This window comes from Geospiza fortis, unplaced genomic scaffold, assembly GCF_000277835.1.
Source record: "Geospiza fortis unplaced genomic scaffold, GeoFor_1.0 scaffold24, whole genome shotgun sequence".
In the NCBI taxonomy this organism is placed as follows: domain Eukaryota; kingdom Metazoa; phylum Chordata; class Aves; order Passeriformes; family Thraupidae; genus Geospiza; species Geospiza fortis.
In genome coordinates, this window is record NW_005054432.1 from 854039 (window position 1) to 860638 (window position 6600).

A 6600-nucleotide genomic window follows, 5' to 3' on the forward strand; every position below is an offset into this window, starting at 1 on the left:
TGGCTTAGAGTTGAATGTGGATTTTGTTCTTGCAGAATAATGTCCCTTAGCACAAGTCTAGACACCATGAGTTGTTTCTACTAGTTTTACTCATGGTTCTGTCTGGAAGATTTTGATTTCTGAAGTTTGAAACTACATTTTTCTTATGAAAATGTTATTTGCTGTTTGTACTAAACAAAATAAAGCACTGCTCTCTGTGACACCAACAGTAAGAAAGTAGTTAAAGGCATATTAGGTAGGAAAGAATGATTTGCAGAATTTCATTGGGGTATTTCTTCTGTTCTTTTCAGATCAAGCATGAAATTTTTGAGGAAGACAATTACTGCATCCTTGGACTCCTGAAGGAAGAGCTTTCCTAATGGAACCACATTCAAGGTAAATAATTTGTTTGGGTTGTTTACCTTGTCTCTTTGGTTTGGGGTTTGTTCTTTGTCTTGCCAAAGCTGTCAGACAGCTGTGTGCCATGTATAAGCCTTTTAGGATTATAATGTGTTTTGAAGTGACAAATGTTCAAGTTAATCCCTATCTTTTACTGTAAGAGTTGGGTTTCTTTTTAATATGTGTGCTGATTAAAGAAAAATAAGTATTTTTGTAATGTCTGAACTTTTTGTGTGTAATTTGCTGTTAAGTTTTGAAGATTTAGCCCACCTGTTTGGGAGGCAGCTAAATAGTGAAGAACTTGATTTACATGTAATTTCAGAGTGAAAGAGAAGATTAAATAACACTTACTGTGTTACCATCTCTCTTATTTTTTAAATAAAACAGATCCAAATTGAGCTTGTGTGGCAAGGGACCATCACAGTAAAATCATTATTAGATATTACATTACAATGGCTTGTAGACATTTTAGCATCGCTGTCATTTTGTTCGGATCTGCTCCCTTGGTTCCCATTTCCTAAATCCTATTTTTCTTTGATACCAGGGAATAATTCCCCAAGTGTTGTCCAGTGATTGCTTATGTATATGCACTTTGGTTTGTGAGTCATTTTATTCACTTGAGTAGCCCCACTGTCCTCGGTGGGCCTACATGCGTGCCTAAGAACTTGAGAATGCTGATGAGCATAAAGAATACAATTTGGGCATGCAATGGTTGACAAGCAGTTGTTGTTTTGTTTCTTGTCTCTCTTAGGACTCATTTGCATTGCCTCCAGTGGCAACTTTTGTGGGCAGTCATACCAAATCCCAGCCTGCAGAGCTTTCTCATATCCATTGTAATGACACAGATTGCAGATGCAAGGATATATTTTTCTCTTGTTTTAAATAAATCCATGCATTGTTTGACTTTACTCAAATACAACATTGGTCTGTGTAGTGCTGTTTGAGCATCTCCAACACAACAGAATATAGCCAAGTGAAATCACTAGAAAATGTATGCACTTTTTAAATTGTAGGGATTTGGATTTAACCAGAATCAGTGCTTTGGAAATAACCAGAAATTGAGATTAGAAATCAATTTTTTTCCCCACAATGCTTTTTCTATATGACTTTTCAAAAAAAGAAGTTGAATGTTGCTGTAGTGCAACATTCAACTTCTTATAATTGTCTGAGCAATTGTATTTACAGAAAAGTTAATGGTATTAATTGCTGGTCTCAGAATCAGTAAGACAGGCACTTTGGAATTAAAACATAATTAATTAATTAGCAATTTAAAACTGGAGAATTGTTGTGATCAGCAGCAGATGGTCTCTTATACAGCTTTAATAGAACTTAGTAGACAGTGGCTTTAGTGGCAACAAGCCTTTTGAAATCTTTCACATCTTCAAAGTAATTCAGATCTTTGGTTCAGGATTGTTTCCTGTTTGTAAAAGGAGTTCTATTTAGTCAGAGTTGCAGAAGCATAAACTCTGAAGAAGGATGTTGCACCAAGTGTTCAACTTCTCAGCAAGGTGGTTAAGCTAAAGATTTGAGAACATGTGTGTCAGTGTACACATGGCTGGTAATCTCCACACAGTTTGCATTCTGTTTTCTGTTTCTAACCTATATTATAAAGCAGTTATGGGCAGTTGTTGTTTTTTTTGGAGTGGGGAATAGGTTTGTTTACTAGTTATGAGCATTAATTGTGGAATACCTCTGTTGGTATACCAAGCTTGCTTCCATACATAAATAGCTTTGTTGTGGAGTCCAGTAGTGTCTTGATCAGAGGTTTGTTATTGTCACTGGGATTAGAGTTCTGGTTTAAGTCAGAGTTCTGGGCCCTTAGGGTAGACTTTCTCCAAAAGAGTACTGCTTTAAAAACATATCTGCTGGTGTTGTTGATGCTGTGTAACCTTTGTGAATTAAAAGATAGTGGAGTAGAAGGTGCTCCATGCTTTAGTTGAGCTTGCGTAAAAGGAAAAGTGTGTAGCTAGAATGAATAAATTATGTCTTTGTTTAAGTCTGTGCAAGTCTGAGAAACTTCAAAGGATGCAACTCACCTGGAGATGCATATGAGAATTACATACTAATAGTAAGGGTGAGTATCTTGTCAAAAGAACAAGATGGTGACTCAGTGTGAGGAGGGTTGGCAGAGGCAGCCTTTAATTGAGGAGAAATTGGTCACTGTAAACCAATTATGTTTTATTTTTAATGATGGGTTTCAGAGAACAGCAAATGAGTGCAGTATGATCTTGGCTGATAGCATGTGCTTTTCTTATTGGATAAAAACCCAAAAGCCTGAGGATATGAAGTTGCTTGCATAAGTTTCATTTTTTTTTTGTTTCCCCTCGCCCTCTTTTGAAGAGGAGAAAGTAGGCTATGCCAGTGCAAGAAACTCCACTTTGTTTGTTGTGAAACTGATCAGTGTTTGAGCATATTTTGTTTTTGAGGACTAACACAGGGGTTGGTAACTTGCAAGGTAGAGAAGCATCCCTCACTCTATCTGCAGCCTGGCATTTAATATTAAAAGCAAACTTTTAGGTTTAACATATTTGAACTTGTACTAGATAGGGTTAATAGGCTAGAACAAAAGGTCAAAGCATAAGGCATTAGGCTTAATTAAGGGAGAGCAAGAGTGGCGGGAGTATGTGACAGTTAAATGGGTTTCCCACAGACTAATGTCTGGTACAGTGCAACCATGCCTCAACTTAAGTGGGTTATTTTGTGCAAAGGGCAGCCTCGATTAGCAGTTTGACATGCCAGACGTTTCTGGCCAATCCCATCTGTTTTGGAGGTTAAAAAGCATACCTTTATGAGCTGATAGATTGATTTGTGTGCCCGTCTGGTAAAGATTAGGAGTCCAAGGCCGATGCTGTAAATGCCAGTTATAGAATATTGTACTTTCTTAGCCGCTCTTTGTTTGAACTGTGGTGCAATGGGGCCAGCAGCTCCAGAAGTGACCGCACACACGGCAGGGTGAGAGCTGGGAACCAGAAACACTCAGTGAGGAACGTTTCCTCCTTGCTCAGCGTTGTTTTGAATGTGAGCCTGTAGGCTTTGGGCGTTCTGCAGCGCTTTCCTTGGAAGGGGAATCTGGTTTAGCGCAGTCCCACGTCGGGCTCACACCTTTTCCTCGCTGCTGTCCAGAGCTCACCTGTCTCAGCACGAGCACTCCTGCAGTTCCAAGCACAGCTGGCTGCAGGACAGTTTTGGTACTTGAAAGGTTCCAGCATTTGTCTGAGCTCATTATGCTGCCTGTATCCTTCCTGCTCTGCTGTTGAACTGGGACGATACACGCGTATTCTGTTGTTTTTCCTTTGTAGCTCTTACTTTCAGGATAGTTTTTCTGATTGTGTCATGAGGTTGCCTTAGAAGCCTAAAATAAAATAGGTGGCACAATAAGTCTTGACTGTGTTTCCCGTCATCTTTATGACTTTGTAAAGTCAAAGCTACATTACTATTAATATAAGACTATTAATAAATCGTTGATGCAATAAAACTGTTTTTGATAATGTTCAAGGTTCATACACAGTTGAAGGTGATTATCCTATTTTAAAATCAAGTAGAGGTCAGACTGTATTGTAAGATAACTGACTGTGGCCCAAATGGTATGTGATGGCTTCAAGTCAAATGACAGTGCTCCTCACTTTAAATATATACACAATTTAGAAATAAATTGTTAACTTATATTGCATTTTACGTAAGATGCTGATTAACTTCAGTTGCATTTTGTGAAAAGCAGGGAGATATATGCATTGACCTAAAAGTCATGCTTAAAGCTCTCATTTTTAAGGCACCGTTTAAGGATTCCCTGTTCTGTCTCTTTTCCATTCAAGCAGTGACACTTGTAGCTAAATATAACTGAGACGTATTAGAGACAAATTAGCATTTGGCACCCTGCATTTAGCATTTCTATGTTAATTTTTAGAAGTAGTCACCTGTCTAAAGTTTCTTGGTTTTCTCCTTGCAAATGTGATTATCTTTCCCTTCTTCATTTAAAAGAAAATGAAGTTGGATGATAGCAATGATATGCTATTCATACTGTAAAGATTCCATGTACCTGAGCTATATTTTTTCTGTGGCAGCTGTGACCTGTTCCTAAAGAGATTTCCTAATTTCCTAGTAACTTGTCTTCACTTTAAGAAGCTCTGTAAGAGCCACCCTAGTTTTTCTTTTTTTCTTGTGAATGTCTCTTCTTTTTACTTCTGTTTGAAATGCCTAGAAATATTTACAGTGTCCTTTAGGATGAGCAAGGCAACATCATTATCTTGCAGTTTATTTAGTAGCATGGAGCTGAAATGGGCATATGCAGCATCATGTTCTCTATGGAATAATATCTATTTAAATGATTTGGATCTAATACATATTTACATGAAAAAACGTCTTGCCCTTCTCTGTGGGGAGAGAAGGTGAACAAGCATAAATTTTATAATACTCATTGCTTCTCTTGCACTAAATCATACTTAAATTGCAGAAGGTTGCTGGCTTGAGAGTTGTATAAAAAGTGCTTGGCTAGTAAAGTAGGGTGCAGGGAGATTTATCTAATTTAATACTAAGAAAACGTTGTCAGCTGCAGTGTATCAATATTGGACTGCCTAAATCCAAAAGCTGTATTTTAGATTTTTGTATATGTATATTTGTAATAATTTCATGGTTATAATACACAAAATGTAATCCTGAAATGATCCATCAGTGCAGCGTGCATGTGTGCTCCATTCTGGCTAATTTGATTGTTATTGATCATATCTGAGCCATTATCTAATATCTTAGGAATGGATGGACTGTGTCTGTACTTTCCTGCTGTTTCAGGGCATGTCATACTTGATGAAGTTTCTTGCAACAGTCATTGTTAAAAAAGTTTTTTCTAATTGCTGTTTGAGCATTATTGGCATTTCCCACTCTAAGTGTACCGTGGATGAAGCAATGAAGGTGTTCATGTAGCATTCTAAAAGTTGCAAACTTGTCAGTTTAGCATTCCCAGGTATAAAGGCACTATACCAAATATTCAGAAGTTCTCAGTGATATAGATGTGTTTTTTAAAAGTATATTTTATGTTGTGGCTTTCATTTAGAATATTATAAAACATTTGCATAAAGTGTTCCTGCAGCTGGATTGGCCATTAGGCATTAAAAACAATTCTGAAGTGTCCATTGCTTTCAACTTTGAATAGGCTTCAAAAAAAAACAAAAAAAGAAGGGATGGACTTTGGTGTTTTAGAGGATTTGCTTTTTTGATCTAATTGATGGAAGGCAAGTACTTGGTTGGTATCTCTGACCCTTTGCAAAGTGGGTTAGAAAGATGCTGCACAATCCTTGTGAACGGGCAGACTATGGATTTCTCCTTATTTTAGATTTCCATACTCTTTGACCTTGTAGTTGTTGACTTTGGTCTGGAACAATTTCAAAGTCATGTAAATGAATGTAATTAAGGTATTGCTTATCATCCCGGAGAGTTCACAATGATGCTTATTGGCTAGAAAGGTTTGTTTACTTAATATGGAAGGTTAATAGAAGGTTAAATTTTACCGTGTAAAATGGCTTCATAATGTTTTTATTTAGCAGCTGAAGAAAATAGTGTTTGAAAAGGCAAATAATAGTTTTATTTGACCTCCATGTGTTTCCTGGAGCTTGCATTATTGGGAAGATTTATCTTCATTGCATAGTCTTATTACAGTTTTCCTTTCTCCTTGTTTTACAAAGGGAACCTCTCAGAACTATTTGGAGGCCTTTGTGTACAAAAGGAGCTACATTAAGGAAGGAAGTGCAAAAATGTTTGACAATAATTGCTATAAGTAGTCCATCCACTTCCACTCTGTCTTTTGTTCCCCCTCCCTGTTTTTGCCAGAATGAGACTCAGGCTTTGTTCTTTGATGGTTCTTTTGTCTTTATTCCCACTGCTGCAGAAATACAGTGAGAAAGCAGCATGAAACAGCAGGGAAGAACATCAAGATACTGGTTTCTTCCTTCATTTCTCAGGCAATAGAAAGAGCTGGGCCTAGGCCCCTATTTTGTTGCCAGTAGCCTTCAACTTTGTTTGGCTGTAGTTGTTTTGCTTATCATTTATGGAAAAAATTGCTTGCCTGAGTGGGTTGTTTTGTTTTTTTTTCCCTCCACTCAGGAGTATTTGTAGTTGGCAAAGAGATGAGTACGTGATAAGTGTCATACTAAACAGAACAAAAAGAGCCCCAAAAAACTTTTTCCCACACCTTTTTCGTCTCATGGTGTTTTCCTAGGATTGCAACTTCCA

The 6600-nt window shown here is 37.4% G+C and overlaps 1 protein-coding gene across 1 annotated transcript in view; it reads left to right on the forward strand.

The window, feature by feature from the left end:
• Positions 1-271: 271 nt before the first annotated feature.
• NRIP1 (nuclear receptor interacting protein 1) overlaps positions 272-6600 on the forward strand; it is a 66517-nt gene continuing 60188 nt past the window's right edge. Inside the window, exon 1 of the mRNA XM_031061926.1 lies at positions 272-375. The gene's annotated coding sequence lies outside the window, so the exon portion shown is untranslated. The remainder of the gene's footprint in view (positions 376-6600) is intronic.